Source organism: Peromyscus maniculatus, chromosome 9 (genome assembly GCF_049852395.1).
Source record: "Peromyscus maniculatus bairdii isolate BWxNUB_F1_BW_parent chromosome 9, HU_Pman_BW_mat_3.1, whole genome shotgun sequence".
Lineage (NCBI taxonomy): Eukaryota > Metazoa > Chordata > Mammalia > Rodentia > Cricetidae > Peromyscus > Peromyscus maniculatus.
The window spans coordinates 72,317,761-72,337,068 of NC_134860.1; the positions used below are offsets into that span (position 1 = coordinate 72,317,761).

Sequence of the window (19,308 nt, forward strand, 5' to 3'; positions counted from 1 at the left end):
AAATGGGTTACTTTAAGATATAAGAAAAGTTAACAAGAAGCCTGCCACGGCCATACAGTTTGTAAGCAATATAAGTCCCTGTGTTTACTTGGTTGGGTCTGAGCGGCTGTGGGACTGGCGGGTGACAGAGATTTGTCCTGACTGTGGGCAAGGCCGGAAAACTCTAGCTACACACCCAACAGACTCATTATTCTTCAATCCTTACACTAGCACCACTCTGTTCAAAATTGAATTTGAAAAGCACAGAATTCCAACATTAAAAAGCATGAAACAATGAAAAACTAAGGCTGGTAGCATCATACCTTTTACAAATAAGCAATCAATTTTTTTTGAGTGTTAGCCAAACCTTTCCTTTCTTATCTTTTTTCTTTTTAAAACTAGTTATGACAGTAAATGTCCGTTATTGACCCTTAATGGTCCCCACTACTCAATGATGAAAGCCTGGAAAGTGGTGAGCAGGTATTGCATCTGCTCTGATTCTCTTCAGCACTGAGTTGAAATATTTACCAGCATTTGGTATTAGCTCATCCAGCAAAGTGAGAACTAGTAAGTAAAACTGCTGTCCCAAATGTCAAATATGATTCTTAACTTGTTCTTTTACTATCCAAACATAGTCCTAGAGAACAGGATAGAACATATCTCTGAAAACTTATAGTATTCTGTTACAAGTACTGTCCTAAAAATTCTACTTAAAAAGTTAAAACATTTATATTTGAAATGGAAGCTGTGGTGTCATTAAAAATCTCATGCTTCCACACAAGCGGACCACGTGTCTCTATTGCTGGGTGTTAGTTACTGTGAACTCTTCCTTCAGAGAGATAATTTCTGTATCATCATATTTTCATAAAGCCTTAGCTATTTATATTGTGTTTTTCTAATACAAAGATCCCTTCTCATACACACTGAAGTTATGTCTTGACAAATCCATCAAAAATATAAAACACCTGGAGATAACAGCATGCATAATCTGCCTAATCAGCCAAACACCTGGGCATAGCATCTCCAGCTCCCTGTGAAGAATGGGACTGTCCCACCTGCCATCATGGCTGAGCAGACACTGTGACTCACTATGGCTGTCCAACACCATGAAGCAGCACGTTTTACTAAGCCCCGGAAGATCCACTTTCAAAGACCAGTTTCTGCCACATATGCATCACTTTAGTACCATTGGAGTGCTTGAAGTCACCAGCTACCAGCTACTGTGCATCAGAAACCATCTCTCTCTGTTTGAGAAGACAGAAGCTGAACACTAAGAGTCATTGTCTCTCAACTCCAATAACAAGTAAAGACTGAATCACACTTCTGCTGTAAGTCAAATAGGACTGGTTTGAACCCTTGTAAACTTAAAGTCACAGACCTCAAAAAAAAGCTACCATAGTCTAAAGGTGAATAATAGAAGTATGAGATAAATTGCTATTTGTGATCTTAATCTAAAGAAGATAGGAGAACTTATTCAAACACTAAAGGTTACTAAAATAAAATTGAAGAGGAGAAAAAAACAACAGAAAAGATCACTCTGTACTAACTGTACTCTAATGTGCCTTGGTCATAAAGATTGTGGACTCTGTTAAGGAGAATACTATGGAATAGGAATGCATTGAGTTTTTCTTCTCTGATACAGAAAGCCACAGCATTTGAAATAGCTTCATATGAGCAGGGCATTGCCTAAGAAGGAGTTGGAGTAAAACACTGATGCCTGAATCTGTGACCAAAAAGTATCATTCTCTTTATACCCAATTTAGATTTTACAATCCTGATAAAATTTCAGCCTTGGAATGACACTAAGTTCCCAGGAAACTTTCACAGGGAACTGTCGGCCTGGGTGTTTCTTAGTTGACCTACTTTTAACTGCCAACATGATAGGTAAATGTCATAGCCCTTTCCTCCTTAACCTTGACTCCTCATCCTCAGGGTAGCAGAACAGAACACAGCTGCCTTCCCTGTTAGCAGTATTGACTGTGTAGAAGTCAGGCATTGTATTGCTGTAAAAATAATTGAAATAAACAGAAGGAGAAAGTAATTTTTGTTCTGGTCCATGGTTTAAGTGCATGCTTATAGCTTGCTCCATCGCCATAGGCCTGGAGTGAGGCAGAACACCATAATGGTGAAAGTGTATGATGCATCAAAATTACATTGTGGTGGCCGAGAAGCAGAGAGGGGTGACACAGGAATGAAGAGAATAAAAGACACACCTTTCAAAGGTAACCATCTGGTGACCTACCTCCTCCAAGCAGGCCCAACTCCTAACCTCCCATTACTTCCCAGTAACACCATAAAATTATAATCCTATCACTAGATATCCTACTCATGAACCCAGAGCCATCAGGATCCAATCAGTCCTCTAAAGTCTGTCAGCTAACAACAAAGCTCCCTTGTGTATACATGTCTACAGAGGCATTTCCCATGCAACCCATAGCAGACGGTCAGCTGCACTTCTTTATGTGTAAAGTGGAGAGAATTATTACACGCAGGGATGTGGTGAGGTTTAAGTAATATAAATCAGATGCAAAAGAGCCTTATTAAATGCTAGTGAGTTTAGTAAGAAGATCCCTTCAAGGGTAAGAGCCTCCTTCAAGATACGAGCTACAGACTCATCACCCTGACAGATGCTTGCAGCCTGGCATGAGGCTCTGCAGATTTACAAAACTTCAAGGCACCAATGAATACATTTACAAAAGTGGAATTTTGGCATTTGTTCAATCCATATTTATTCAATTTGTTTTCTTTGCCAACATTGAAAACACAAAATAAATAATGTAGTACCTGTCCTCAATAAAACTGGAAGGCCATCTCTCCCATTTCTTAAAGGATGGCCACAGGAAGGCACAGGGCTAGAGGATAAACTTTTTGCTGGGGGAATGGAAGGTTCTTTCTCTTGAGAGAAGTTAAACATGGGAGAGGGCAGGGAAATGTCTCCCTCCAGGAGATCTCTAATTTGATTTCGAATGCTGTCTTTACCTTACGGACAACATGAGATCTGGGAGTGCTGGTGACCTGTGGCAGGACATAATGTTGACTACCCATTTTTATTCATGCAGAAGCCACTAACATTGATGCTGTCTTACATCAGACTGGGTACTTTGAGAGGAAATTATTTCTGACATTGTGAAGTCTATAAAGACCAAAATCATGGTGTGGCTGGTGCAATCTCTGGTTGCAAGATGGAAACTCATTGTTGCATCTTCTGGAGAGGAGTAATGTTTTATCTTTTAGAGACAAAAGAAAGATGGAAAATCTACTTCCCGAGGCTATTTTCCTAAAGTCATTAATAGCTCTGTCCAAATCCTTCCCAACACTGTGCCCTGGGAATTACATTTCAAACATATTGATTTGTGGCCTGGATTCAGATCAGAGTAGCTGGCACCACTGACTTCTGAGAAAATGTTCATTCCGTCAAGAAAGTTGGTTGCTATCACTATAGAGTTAGTTATAGTCAGAGCAATACATTGCAAAGGAAAGCTGAGGTGATGATGGCTCAGTAGATATGAAGTACTATGTGAGCCTGAGGAGCCCATGTAAACATCCAGATGTAGTTGGCATCTGTCTATAACTCTAACTCTCCTATTATAAGATGCAAAGTAGAGACAGATGAATCCCCAGCAGCTCACCGACTAGTTATTCTTGAATATGTAGCAGTGAACCAGAGAGTCTACTTCATACAATGTGGAAAGGTAAGGTTGCTAATGCATGCTAGTTTCCTTCAAGACTGAAACACTCCACCCTGCAGGGAAGCTCCTTAAGCAGGAAGATAAACAGCTCGAAATAGCTTCAGGAAGTTCCTGAAACTGACCAGATTTAATGGGCTTCCTCCTTTCCAGAATAGACAAGCAAAGCTTCAAAGACGACTCTCAGATAAGTCAAGCTGTGAAGATGACTCTGAGCCCAGACAAACTGCCTGGAAGCAGAAACCAGCGGAGATGCCTAGAACCAGTTTAGACCAACTAAGGTACCTGGAAAGCTGCCTGTTGAGCTGCCTGCAAGATGTGCAGTGTGCTCCAGGTTCCCAGCTTTGTGAGCTGTCACCTGTGCCGGGTGGGCTTTGGTGATGCAGCTGTCTCTGAGTCATTTCTGCTCCTTTTAAGTAACCCCAATAAAACTCATTGGTTCACCAACTTGGACTTTGGTGGTATCTGTACTTTATTTTGTAGCAGGATCCCTATCTGGATAGGGATAAACATGTGTGTTGCATCTCCCCAGAAAAATTTTTGTCATACAACAGGGTTGGAATTCAAAGTAAACAGAAAAGGAATTATTTCTATTTGTCATTGCTCAGCCCAGTTCAATCAAGGTGGGAAAGAGAATGAGCTCCTGGTAAGAGGTAGCATCTATCTAATAGGAAATATTTACCTGAAGCATGCCTGTTCTGCTTCTCTCAGCAACTGGAAAAGACCATGGGCAGCTGCCACAGCTGCAGTACATCAGCCACTGGCTGCTGGAATCATTTCCTATTCACGCTGCAAATTAGCACAAACGTGCTCACTTAACACAACACAAATATTTTTATCTTCTTGTCCTGAAGATCAAACTTCCATAATTAGTCTCACTGGGCCAAAAGCAAAGTAATAACAAGGTGCATTCCTTCTAGTTCTAAAGTAGAATCCTCGCTTGTCACCTTTCCCAACTTCTAGAGACCACCTCTACTCATTATTTGCTGAAGTCCCCTTTACCCACCCTTAAAACCAGCAATGCTTCAAGTCAAATCCCTCTCCTCCATCATCTATCTATATTTGACTCTCATCTTTTGATGTGTGTGGGGGGGGGGTGTGGGTGTGGGTGTGTATTTGGAGAAGTTGTCATTTTACCTTGTTTTTTGAGACAGGGTCTCCTGCTGAATCTGGGGATAACTGGTTCAGCTAGGCTGACTGTCCAGCAAGCCTTGGGGGTCCTACTGCCTCTGTCTCCCCATGATTGGGACTACAGAAACATGTTAACATGTCCAGCTTCCTTACATGGATGATAGGGATCAATCCTGTGTTCTTATGGTTACACACATACTACACTTACTGAGTTCCTGTTTTTCTTTACATATTTCTGAAGCCCATTTCTCTTTAAGTATCCTCACAATTAGACTATACCTGGTCATTGAAAATAATTAGCTCCTTTCATGATTATCAATATCTTAACTCTTATATGGCCATAGTGTGCTTGGACATGCAAAATCCCGTAGCTTTAGGTTTAGGCACTGGGGTATAGAGGAAGATGCTGAAAGGAAGAGTATTGGCTCAGAACCCACGAGATCAAGTTCTCAGCACAAAGGTTTATTTTCCCCAGAGGGACAGAGGGCAGGGAATAAGGGACAAAGACAGGGATAGAGGACAAGGAAGAAAGGGATGGGAACAAGGAAAAGGGGACAGGGGTATCCCAAAAGACACTGGTCTGCCTCTGGATAGAAAGGATGCAGACATAGCCCATAGGCAAATGACAGTTTATAAAGGCACAAGGGGAAACCCCATGTTAGGATGAGGTATTTAATTTTAAATAGGTATGTTAATTAGGTGAGCCAAAGTGGGCTTTTGGTTGATGGACTTCAGCACTTTGACAGCTGGACCTTGGTAGTGGACCTCAGGAGGAGGAAGTGGCCAAATAAGGGAATAGACCATGGCTAGCTTTAGAGATGTAATCTAAGGGTTTATCAGAAAGCAGAGAGATTGGGAGAAGGACAAGGTCTGCCAGAGTCATGCCTACCATGCTCAAGTTAGCCAGAGTCCCTTCAGAGGTCATTTTTTTGTTTTTTTATTCCCTCCGACAGTTGGAGCTTGAGAACAGGATATTAATATTAATATCAATATAACAAAAAACACAATGATGAACAAAACTAGGATTTGGGCTTTGCCTCCTTGTTATCATCTAAACACACTTGCCTTTTTACCTAGTGGGTAAGGACTTCCCCAAAAGAAGTGATCCTTAGGCCCAGTACCCAAGGTAAAGGAAAACATTTCATGATACACCGCAGGAACCTATTACTCACTTGAGAACCCTCTGTCCCTTAGCTTGCCAGTAATCTTAACTTTCGACTCCTTTGACACTAGATGATGCCTTGCCTTGCTCATGCAGTTTACATAACCAGGAAAGATTTGCGTTTTCACAACACTACTTTTGATGAACCAAAAATTTTGAGTGAAGAGTTGTCTTACTATTTGCTTTCCTTTTCACTGTTACAGACCGTCTGACAGATGTAATTTAAGGGAAGAGAGGCTTGCCGAAGCTCAAAGCTTCAAAAGGTAATTCACCACCTCAGGGAAGGCACAGTGGAGCTCATCATGATGGAAGCAGGCATCTGGAGTTCTTCACATCTTGATGGCAAATCAAGAAGCTGAGAGGTGTACCAGAGATAGAGGTGGGTATAACCTCCAGAGGCCCACTCCTAATTGTCTACATATGCCAGCTAGCCCCAATGTCCATAATCCTCCCAAACAAAGCCACCAGATGGGCACTAGGTGTTCAAATACATGAGCCCTTGGGAGTATTACATAAACAATAAATCACTGCCTTTGGTGCTACCCCAACATGAGCCAGTAGCAGATTAAGTACTCTCCCATCATGCTGCTCACTGAAAGAACAGAAGGAGTTGTCATTGCCGCACCACTACAAGTCTGTTCTACATAAACCGTAAGATTTTTACTTATACTTATATATTTTATTAGAAATACTATGTGGGAAAGGACTGTGCACAGGTTACCCAGCTCTGGGAAATCCTTCCCTGGTTGGCTATACTATAGGAAAATCATAGCTCTGGATCTCTGTCTCATAAGAGAAAAAAAATATCTAGAGAAGGCTACTGGGAAAAGTTCCTATGTTGTTGAAATTTCACCAAAGCAAGGTATGAAAGATAGCATACATGAGCTATTCCACTTTCAGCTTGGAGTTTTGTCTGTATCTGGATCTTCTCTTGTCCCTGTAATCTTCAGTACCTTTACTCCATCTTTGCTTCTGTTCCCAAGATAGCTCAGCTATTTCAACTTTAGTAAGAATTCAGGGTCATCCTTGAATTATAAAAACTATATATAAAAAAAACCTCAATAGGTCAAGGTAATACACCAGCAACCAACCTTCAACCAGTGAGTTAGGAACCAGTAAATGTGTGATTTTTTTCTTGCCGTCTCTCACATACACAGTTCAGAGGCATCCTCTTATTGCCTTGTAGATGGTCTCAGAGGTATTGGATACCAATTTTTCTGCTCTCAAATAACCAATTGTATAATGTATTTGAGTATTGGCTTATTCTATTTTGTTCATGTGTGGATTCCAGTTCTTTCTATATAAACTGCCCTTAACCCATTGTCTCAGGCTCAGACAACTCAAGCTAAGATTCTGCAGATGGGATCATCCAGCTGCTAGACAGTAACCCTGACTTCACTGCTGGTGGTGAGTTGGTGGCAGTGGCATCACACTTAGTAGGGTTCTGACCTCAAGGAGACTGGGAAGAAGTCTAAAGCAAAGACAGCATTTGTTTTTGTGTCAGCTGTGACCCTTAAGTAATGTGAGGGCCATGGGATCATTAAGCATGGGAGACTTGATGACCTGTGAAATGTCTTTGAAGCTTCGGGAAGGAATGATGAGAAGCTTCAGGCAGCAAATCAGAAAGGAAAGTCACTCTGTGAAAGCCAAAACTCTTCCATGGCAGGATCCAAAACAATTCCTAATCCCTTAGAGTGTCAAGGTCAGCAAAGGCCTAATTTCATTTGTATATGTGTCATAAATCAAAGGACAAAATCCATAGCCTCAACCCATTTCCTATGTGAAATTAGAGAAGGGGTCACTGAGAAATGGGAGGGGACATGCCAGCGGATGAAGATGACCACGTTTACTGCTGCCCTGCATGCAGGACAGCAGAAGCAGCTCCCTTCCTTTCTGGAAAGACTATGTTAACCCACACTGAGGCAGGCAATTTGCATAATAGCTGTTCATTTTGGAACTGAATTTCTTCTCTCTTTTGCCTCCAAACCAGATCAGGTCTCAGCATAGCCAGAAAACAACTGCCTGCCTCTCCTATAGGGCAAAGGGGTTTGTTTATACAGCAAGACTTTCCCCTCCACCTACAGGGAATATTCCATCTTGCAAAGACTGGGAAGAACTTGAGGATTTTGAACATAGTAGGCAGAATTACACTGAATAAAAGGTCAGTCACTGATTGAGAAGGACTTTCCCATGACTAAAATTTTAATATTTTATCAAGGATACCTCAAATGGGTGAAGTGATATAGCTTTCCAAAGCTGCCATAGCAGAAATATTGAAGAGGGGTCATAACAAGCATTTGGGTAGGGATGCCAAGATTTATTATGTGAAGTCAAAGAATTCATCCTGGGACTTCCTATAACATACTCATTTCACTATGGCCATAAAGACTTGACTGTTAACAAATGCATTGGCACATCTGAGGAGGTCAGAATGATCACCCGGATTCAGGTTGATGTTGACAGGAGATTCCACGTTAGAACTTGGCTCCCAGTTTTAAATGAGAATGGCAAAAATCTGAGACACTATGGGACATGTGGTACATTTAGCCATCATGGGAAGGTTACTGACCTTCACAACTAACAATCTAGAGTACCAGCCAGGAAGCCTAGACTGGCAATCTCTAATACACCATGGCTTTTGTAGACATAGCCCTTAGCTACTTCTCTAGCACCATGATGATAATGAACTAACCTTCTGAAGCTGTAAGCAAGGCTCCAATGAAATGTTTTCTTCTGTAAATCGTCTTGGTTATGGTATATCTTCACAGCATTGGTACCAGGGATTGGGGAATTGTTGTGAAAGGACAGACCATGCTATTTGTTGGAGAAATATAGAAGACTTTGGGACTTTGGACTAGAAAAGTAGTTGAATACTTTAAGTGGGGCTTAATGGGCCACCCTAGTAAGAGCATGGAAGACAGTAGTGCTGAGGGCAATGTGGACCATGCAGGCCCGGCTCAAGAGGGTTCAGAGGGAACGAGTATTAATAAGTAGCGAGAGTCCATTCTTGTGATATTTTGGCAAAGAATTTAGCTACTTCCTGCCCTTGTCCAAAAAAAGTGCTAGAGGCTAAATTGAAGAGTTTTGGATTAATGTCAATTGGCAAAGGAGCTTTCAAGACAGCCTAGTATTTATTATGTCATGTGGTTATTAGTGTTCACCCCTATACAGATCCACAGGGAAAAGGAGTGAGGAGGGCAAACAAAAATATAAAATGTACAATTTGAGGAGAAAATGAGCACCAGGAAATATCATGTTGGAGCCAAGTCCTGTGCTCAAGCAGATAAAACATTTAAAGAAAAGCCTGATTGAGAATAGAATAAAGGGAGTGGTAGGTACCCTTAGTGTAAAACCCCACCTCGTTGAACTTTCAACTTATAAAAAGGAATTAAAGGAAAGCTTAAGTAGCAAAGGAAGCCATCAACAAGTGAAAGATTATATGAATGTAATTCACTGTGTGTGTGGGGGGGGCCTAATACTAGCCCCAGCAAGTAGAAGAACTTGAGAACTTTACCACTTGGTTCTGGAGTTAGAGTCAATAAGGATACAGAAAAGGAGGTTATGGAATGTTCCTGCACATTTAAGGAAAGCTGCCAAGACCAAGTATGTGGCAGGGGAATTCCTGCATGGAAGCACAGAGCATTGGGTGAAGCTGTGAATGTGAAGCCTGGATTGCATTGGAAACTCCAAGATGTTGGAGATGCCAGAGCCATGGGATACCTTCCAAGGAAAACTACTAACAGGGTATCTAACAGCCCAAGAGAGGTAAGTGTCCTGTAGTCAACAAAGTTGGAAAATAAGAGCCATCTAATAAAATCTTTAACATCAGACATGAAGCAACAGAATTTGGAGTTTGCCCTGCTGGGTTTAATTCTTACCTTGGTCTGGTATTTCCTCACTATGCCCCCTTTCCTCCATTTTGGAATGGTAATATATATTCTATGCCATTATATGTTGGAAGTATGTAATTTACTGTTTGATTTTTTTTAAGGAGGTTACAGACTGCCTTGGGTCTCAAAAGGGATGTTACATTTTGGACACTTAAGCAGTCTTGAGAGTGAAAGACTATGGGAACTTTTGAAGTTGAATTGAATGCATCTTGCATTATGACATGGTTACAAGCTTATGGGGGTCAAGGAATGGAATTTGATGGCTTGAATAAGAATGGTTCCGAGGCTTATATGTCGAATGCTTAGTCACCAGTGAGTGGAACTCCTTGGAAAGGATTAGAAAATGTGGCCTTGTTGGAGAAGGTATGTCACTGGGGGTGGGTTTTGGGGACTAACCCTCTGAGACTGTAAGCGAGCCCCAATTAAATGTTTTCCCCCATAAATTGCTTGGTCGTGGTGTCTCTTAACAGCAATAGAATGGTAACTAAGATAATGGGTCCAATATCACATAGTTTATTCAACTTTCAGAGAATGTATGCACTTAGCATTTGGCATGCATCTGTCACATTGGTTTCCTGATTAAAGAAATGAGAACCAACCTTTCATGACAATTATTCAAGTCCCTAATACTGTCTTCACAATCCAAAGTAATACATTGCCTCAGACAGAATGTTGTGTACAAGAAGCAATCAAAGAAATTGACATCATCATTAAAGTCTTAAGAATGGTGAGTCCCATAACATCCCAATTTAATTTGAATATTTGCTATCCAAATGATCAGCTAATGAATGGCAAAGGCAATGGGGTGCCATAAACTTAACTGAGCAGAAGCCTGAGATGTGGCTGTTTTAGAAATAGATTATCATAGCCTTTTGGCCTAGAGACACAGTTAAGTATCTGATAAGTGCATTTTCCCCCAATTCCCCAAAATCAGAAAGTCAAAAGAGAATCCTTTACATGAAGGAAAGCAGAGGGATATCATGCATGTTCAGTGCTCACCCAAAGGTCATGTGGATTCTCTTGCTTTCTATCAATACTAATTCTTTATGAACCTCCAACTTTCTATAGAACATTATACTGGATGCCCATTGGATCAGCTAGACAAGCAAGCTATATTGTGGGCCTTTTCAGGTTTTAGATATTATAGTTGGTCATTCATTTTGGCCTATTCAGCAGACTACTCAGAAAGCTGTCAATTTTGTCTGAAACTTCTTTTCTGCACTTCTACAAGTGGCACGCATGTCCTGTGACTCAGAAATCAAGTGTGCTAAAGTTGTCTGTGGCAATGCTGTGTACAGTCTGGCAAGACCCAATAGAAGCCACAGTGAAAATCTCAGTCATTACTCTGAAGAAGCAATGCCAATGGAAGTATGCTAACATGTGGATTCTTGAATTAATGTTTATGCTTAACAGAAAGCCTCCTATGCTGGTTTGAATGAGAAATGCCCCCCAGATGCTCAGGTATTTGGACACATGGTCCCTAGTTGGTGGTGCTGTTTGAAGAAGTTTAAATGGTAGAGCCTTGCTGGAGGAAGTGTCTCACTTGGGATGGGCTTTGAGAGTTTGTAGCCTTGTTCCACTTCCAGTTTACTCTCTCTGTTTCATGTCTGTGGTTGAAAACATTATCTCTCAGCTTCTTGCTCTGCCTAATACCATACCTCCCCTTGCCATTATGGATCCCTACTCTGAAACCATGACCAAAATAAACTCCTTCTTCCTTAAGTTACTTTTGGATGTGGTGTTTTATCACAGCAACTGAAAAGTATCTACTATGCATCTAAGGTAGGTAAGCATCTCTTTAACCATTAGAATAGTATGATTCATCCTATGGATACCAGCAGTCCCTCCTCAATCACCCATAGGCTTATACAATGAACCCTGAATGCAGAGGCATGACGGCTGATCTCATTTCTTCCTCTGCTACCTGACAGGCAGCATGCATGCTGGTTCCACTAGTATAATGCTGTCCCCTCAGGATGTTCAACAGGAGCATAGGTTTAAGTTGATTACATGCTAGCACCTCCCTGTACAGACAGTTATCCTGGGTAACCAAATTTGATGCTTATTCGTCTGACTTCCCCACCTGCAATGTCTGATAGAGTAATTTGATAGCTCATTTGCATATAAATGTATATAACACTGCATCTGCTGAAAAAGCCTATTTTACAGGAAAAGAGGTGTAGCAAGGACATGCATCTTCATTGTCAATATGACGGGACTTTAAAGTAAAGAAACTTACTTCTGGGCACGTCTGTCAGAGTATTTTTTTTTTTTTTTGGTTTTTTCAAGACAGGGTTTCTCTGTGTAGCTTTGTGCCTTTCCTGGAACTCACTTGGTAGCCCAGGCTGGCCTCGAACTCACAGAGATCCGCCTGCCTCTGCCTCCCAAGTGCTGGGATTAAAGGCGTGCGCCACCACCGCCCGGCTGAGTATTTTTGAAGAAGTTAACAGAGAAGGGAAGACTGTCCAGAAATGTGTGACTAAATCTGTGAATAAATGAGGAAATGGGAACAAGGAAGCCCAGTGGGTGCCAGCATTCATCTCTGTGTGCTTCCCCCACTCTGGATGTGCTGTGCTGTTCTTTCCTCTACAGCTACAGTTGCTCTCACAGAACATCCCCCCCACTCCATAATGGACTGTACCCTCAAACAGTGAGACAAAATAAACCTGTCCTTCCTTACATTACCACTGTTGAGTACTCTATCATAGCAAATAACTATCGACAGCATACCTGTCCATCATATCCACCCAAACACTGCCAGGCTAGTAGAATTTTTTCTTTAAAAAAAAAAAAAAAGCTGCAAATAGCCTGGCTAAAAGTAGTGGCCATACCCTAAAGGTTTGTGATGCTGTCTTCTAGGATGATTCTGAACTCACCGAATGAACTGAGACTGTGTCCCCAGGGTTTACAACGAATAGATCCAAGAATAAAAGGTGTTAAGTAGTATTGAACCCCACTTGGCATCATGCAAGTGACCTGATGGAATAACATGTGCTTTTTGTGTTCTCAAACCTCCCCTGCTGGATTGGAGGGCCAGAGTCCAAGGAGGGTTTCAGATTACACTACTCTGAAAGCTATGGCCATGCCAGGTAATCAGCAGGCAGAAGAAGGCTTTAGAACGTTAATAAGCCTTAATTATAAAAAGATGGCATTGCTGCCACACAATTAGGGCAGGCAGGAGGGCATGTATGGAAGCCAGAATATTCAGTGGTACATCTCTTCTTGCTTTGATGGTCAGAGACAATTTCAAGCAGCACTGTAACACCCAAGTCCAAATAGAGACAGGCAAGTTAAGACTGGGTGCCTTGAGGTAAATATCCAGGTAATCTTAAGTAATTAATGAGGATCAGAGAATCCAGAAGAGATGGTTTAATGAAGAGGTGATAGCAATTTCAGCCTGAGAAACTGCTATGAAGATGAAGAGACTGGAGCTGGTTTTGTTAGCTCTGTAGCTTCTATAGTCTGCTAGCTCTACAGTTTCTATAGCTTCCTTGGTAGATGTTGGCTACTCCTCAGCCCCCAATAGCTCCATGAAGGTTGCACTGAGTGGAAAATGAGGTTGGAATGGTGATGGTGGGGAGTTGGCTGTGCATCTCTGATGCAGTCTCGCATCTTCATGGCACCAATGGCTTTCAGTAATGGCTGTGAAGACATCTTTCCCTTTGTACTTTCTATGGACCCACAATTCTGCTTACTTCTCAAATAGTTTCTATACATCAAAACATTTGGTTAAAATCCTGCTTCTTGGTAAGCCTGGCTTCGAGCTTAGTGCTTCATCCACATCTTTTTATGTGATACCCAAGCCTGAAAGTCTCCAACACTCTTCATCTCAACCTAAGACCTAGATCTGCCTTAAAACCACACTGATACTTATTTCTCCCCTCTTTTATTGGTTATTGGGGTTTTTATTTTATTCACTGTCATCTCACATTCATAGTTTCTTATTTTAATTCATTTAAAAAATAATTTCATTGACCAATAGAAGCAGATATATATTTATGCTATATAGTGTTTTAAAATGAGTATACATTTATTATGAATAAGTACCTCTAAATTGCTAAGTTAAGCTAGTTAATGTAATATTCTCCCATATAATTTATCAATGGAGGGATACTTCAAATCTGTTCTCTTAGTCATTTGCAAGTATGCAATGTATTATTAACCATGCTGCACAACAGAACTCTTGGGCATCTCTTCCTGTCTGCCTGAAATTGTGTCTATGTTTGTGTCCTTAACTTCCCATGCAGGGTAACGGCCATTCTGCTTTGTGTCTGTGAGTTTAACATTCTCAGATTCCACACTTAAATAAGATCATGTTGTACTTATCTTTCTGTGCCTAGTAGATTTCACACAATATAATATTCTCCAGGCTCATTCACACTGTCACAAATGCAGATTTCCTTCCACTATGGTTATTGGCCCGTTTTATTTATCCATTCATCAATTGATAGGTAGACTCAAGTTTTTCATCCATTAATGGATGGTGCATGTGTTCCCAAAGTAGTGGTTCTATGTTTGGATGCTCTGAGAACTTGAGGAGGTAATTCCCATCAGGCAGAAGTAGGTCAGGAGGCCTCTGAAGGTTATGCTCAGCCACTGACTCTTATTGTGTTCACTACTTCCTACTCTGCCATGATATAAACAGCTTCCACAGATTCCTACTACCATGACCTGTGCTTCTCTGTCAAGCTTTCCTTTCTTTAATGGTGTGAAACCCTCTAAACCTATAAGGCAGAAAATCTTGCCTCTTGTGAGAAGTCTATGTCAGGTAATTTGGTCACATCAATACCAAAGTAATTAATACCATTTGATTTTCTACCTTAACTACTATAACAGTGCAATGATTGACATGTATGTGTGTGTGTGTGTGTGTGTATTAGTATATATAATAAAGTATATTCATTTCATATATATGTACATCAGTTCCATTTTTAATTTTGGGGGAACACTCTCCAAATCTCTCTTTCTGAAGGAACCCCAATGCTAGCAGGAAAGACAATTTGCAGAACTAAAATTGGTCACCTGTCATACATAGCCTTCTCCATGCGTAGGGGAATCTGTATGCCTCCATTGTGGCCAATAAGAGAAAGTTGATTGATAGCTTCCCAGAAGGGAAAAGTCACCTTCATAGGAACCAATTTTGTTGCCATATAACTTTTTGAGCTTCATCCTTCTTCCAGCTTGAAAGGTTGAAAGGAAAATGGACGTGAATCATTCATCTTGAACATGAGACGAGACATGTGTATTGAAGATTTGGGGTAGAGTGAATAGAAAGAGAAAGTTGAAGGAAATGGTTTCCCTGTGGTATCATGGAGCTTCCATGCCAGCTTCTTTGACAGGGTGGCAACTAATTAACTCTTAAGAGTTTATTAAGGCACTGTAAATGTGTGTTCTGTAATGCACAGTTGGACATAATTCTAATTAATAACAATTTGTTTTCATGTCTCCAACCTCCTGGCCCCTTTTAATCCTTAAATGCATCATGCTCTTGTCTCAGATTTTGCTCTCAGTGTTCCACTGTCTAGAGCTTTACCCCCAATGCCCTTCAATGCCCACATTACTTGCAACTTCATTTCCTACAGGTCTCTACTCACATGCCAACATAAATTTTACTAAATAGTCATAAAATCTACCTCCCTCATTTCATACATATTCTCCTTAGCATGCTCTGCTCTTTGTTTCTAATCCATTATTAGCTTTGACATAAAATACTTATTTAAGTAGTTTATTTTAGATTTGTTTGTTTGTTAAGATCCTTAAACACAAAGTCCTTGAATTAATCATTGAATTATTCCTCAAACCAGGGATCTTCCTTACCTCAACCTGTAGGAGGCACAGAGGTCCTTGTGCTCACAGATAAGCACTGGGGGGGCCAGGAATGTTAAACACACAGGGTTGTATCTTCAAAGATGAGAATGTATAACCTGTATTTCTCAAGAGGGCTGGGAGCAGACTCAGGTGGTTAATGGGCTGATGACCTTTGCATTATCTGCATGGCTGAGATCACACCAGATACTCCTCTAGACCTTTATCTTGAGTTTGTTTTCTCAGTTAAACTATAGAACCTATCTCTATGGAAGATGTCACTTGTACTTTACAAAGAGTTTTGATGCAGTCATGTCTTGAGCTTTGTTGTACAGAAGGGACTGAGTTAATTATCACCAGGATATGTTTCACCAAATTGTCATAGGCTGAAATATGCCTAAAATAAGCTACTTGTGGTCAGACTACCAAAGTTTGAACTAGCACTGGCTACTGAGTTGCATGGAACCGAACTGCCTTCATGCTTCCCTCAAACCATTAATCTGCTGGCCATGGTGGTCACAGAGACCCCTGCATGAGCCCAAGTGTCATGAACCCAGATAGTGGCTACACAGTTAATTAAATATGTAATAAACTTGGCATACAGGATAGAAGTTATCAAGTTAGCAGATGCCCATAAGCTCTCAGTCCTCTCCTTTACTCTGACAACTTTCCTTACAGAAGTCAGGAAAAAGACCAACTTCTCTCATAAATAAAACTTCAAAGTACTCAACAAAGTACAAGCACAATGAACACAAGAGCATCAAAAGAGGATTATACATCACAATCAAGTAGGAATTCACCAAATAATGCCAAGTGCATTTAATCTCTGAAGATAATTAATATAAAATGTCATAACATTAGAATAAAGCAGAAAATCAAACAGTGATCTCAATAAGTACACAAAAATCATTTATCAAAATTCTATATCCTTTCATAATAAATATTCACACAGTTAACTGAAATATAGGGGTATTTCCTTAACTGATAAACCTTTAATGCTTTTTCTTAAGACCAAGAGGAAGAAAGAATGTATACACTTGGCACTACTATTCAACATTATACTAGAAATTCTAGTTACAGAAGTTATACCAGGGACATGAAAACAGAAAACGTCTATCCCAGAAAGAAAATCATGACACTATTCTACCCTCATTGAGCATAATCCATGGAAAGTCATTAGGGAGTATATCTAAATGATTAATAAAACTAATAAAGAGTTTAGCGAAGTTGCCAATTACAAAACCAATATACAAAACTCGATGACATTTCTATATGATTGTGATTCGTGGTCTAAAAAATGAAATTTAAAAGTCAATTCCTTTAATACTGTGCTCAACATAATAAAACAGAAATTGGTTCAACCAAAATGTTCCAAACCGTCACTCTGGAAAAAAAAATTGATGAGAGAAAGCAAAGAAAACCTCAATAAATCAAAGGATGCTCTGAGTCTGGGTTGGAAATATAATTTCATTAATATGGCAAAAGTCTCCAAATTAATCTATATATTGAAGAAAATCCTTAAAATCCTCCAGGCTGCCTTTTTGCAAGCTGATCCTAAAATGCATATACACCCAAAACAAACAAAACAGAAATAGAACAAAGAAGGAATAATCTCCCAATTTTAAGGCTTACTTCAAAACTATACTATAAAGATAATTTAAAGACCCTCCATTTAATACATGTGGGGATCTTTCTATGTGCCAGAGTATCTGAGTGAAGAGAAAGGGAATGTACAAGGTCTTTCTGCCTAATAAAATTAAGGTAGTTGCCACTTCCAAGGACAACCCTGACTCACCATCCCCACCAGGAAACGTAGAACAAAAAGCATGTGGACAGATGTAAATAAAACCTCTGAGAGAAGCAACCAATATGTTAGAAATTTGGAACCCTCAGAAAAGGATGGCCAGTGACCCGGAGAGAGAATCTAGACTCTAGAGCAGTGGTTCTCAACCTGTGGGTCACAACCCCCTTGGGGTTGCTTATCATATATTCTGCATATCAGATATCACATTACAATTCACAACAGTAGCAAAATTATAGTTATGAAGTAGAAATAAAATAATTTTATAGTTAAGGGTCACCATAATATAAGGAACTGTATTGAAGAGTCATAGCATTAGGAAGGATGAGAACCACTGCTATAGAAGAAGGACTGTGAAAACATCTTAAGAAGCAGAGAGGCTTTAATTTGAAATTAAAATAGGTACATGGATGTATGATGGGTGTATGGATGGATAGAGGGATGGATAGACAGACAGAGAGAAATATACACATATAGATGGGATTGGGTAGAAAGATATAATTTCAGCAATAAATGAACTGTATTACTTCCAGTTTAATATGATGCAGAAAAGAGGACACTTATAGAAACAGACAGGAAGCAATACTGAGAACAGAAATAATAGAATATACAGGTAACATAACCTATAGAAATTACAAGATGGACACTAAAAATGTCATGGGACTAAAGGCAATTTAAAAGATAATTCAAATGGCAGCATGCTCTCAGTTACATATCTAGATTACAACTGCCATGTTTGTTTGGAAATAAGTAAGCATTCAAGTCCTGAAGTATTCAAGGATCTTTGAGACATTGCTGTACTATTGTCATTACAGAAACTAGCCAAAGAAGGACAAAGAGATTTGTCTGGAAACACTCAGCTCATACAATACGATTGCTCCTCAAATTATCTTCTTACAAATTTTTAAATAAAATACATCATTTCCCCCATCCATTTCCTCCAGTCTCTCCTGTTTCTCAAAATCATAGCCTCTTCTTAACTCTGTGTGTGTGTTTGTGTGTGTGTGTGTGTGTGTGTGTGTGTGTGTGTGCATACATACATATGCCTACATATAAAAATCAACCTCATCAATTCATTTAGTGTTTCTTGAAAGTATATGGTTTCTGGGATGACCACTTGGTATTTAATAACCAATTTGAGGAAGACTATTTCTCTGGCACTCAGCATCCCTTAGTTTCCTGTAGTGCTTTGTCTATGGGTAGAGTCCTGTGAGATTTCACTCTTTCATGTTAACATGTCTATTGGTGTTGAATTTTGTCAGATTTTGTTTAGTGAGCCATACTGTTGAGATATCATAGGTAATGCTCACTAGACCAGCATATTCTACCTGCATTCCAAATACATGTCCTTCCACCAACAGATAAGTGTGTCTCTCACCAATCATCAGAAAAACTTCTTGAAACAAATGGAGACCATTACCAGAAAACCACAACCTTTCAAAATGCAGAGAATGAGTAGCATGCCCAGCCCAAATCATGACATCTACAAAACAATTTTTACACCCAAGGTTCAGGAAACATCAAGAAAGAGAGGGGAAGAAGATTGTAGGAAGCAAAGGACTGGAAATCTGTTGTGAGGATGTGGCTCTTAAAGCATCTATTAAAGATTTATTTTTATTTATGTGTATGGGTATTTTGCCTGCATGTATCTCTGTGGCGCACGTACATATGGTGTCCATGGAAGCCAGAAGAGGGCATCAGATCCCCTGGAACTGGAGTTATAGACAGTTGTTCACTACCATGTGGGTGCTGGGAACGAAGCCCAGGTCCTTTGTCACTTCTCCACCCCCCAAATCATCTCTCCTTATATTTACAGATGGCATGGAATTGTGCTTTGGGTTTTCATCGCAGAAC

The 19,308-nt window shown here is 40.1% G+C and overlaps 1 long non-coding RNA gene across 1 annotated transcript; it reads left to right on the forward strand.

Moving 5' to 3' along the window:
• Nucleotides 1–12,265: 12,265 nt before the first annotated feature.
• On the forward strand, nt 12,266–19,081 carry LOC143267428 (uncharacterized). The gene is made up of 2 exons (XR_013042525.1): nt 12,266–12,370; nt 18,816–19,081. It is a non-coding gene; the product is annotated as an uncharacterized LOC143267428 (long non-coding RNA).
• Nucleotides 19,082–19,308: the final 227 nt, after the last annotated feature.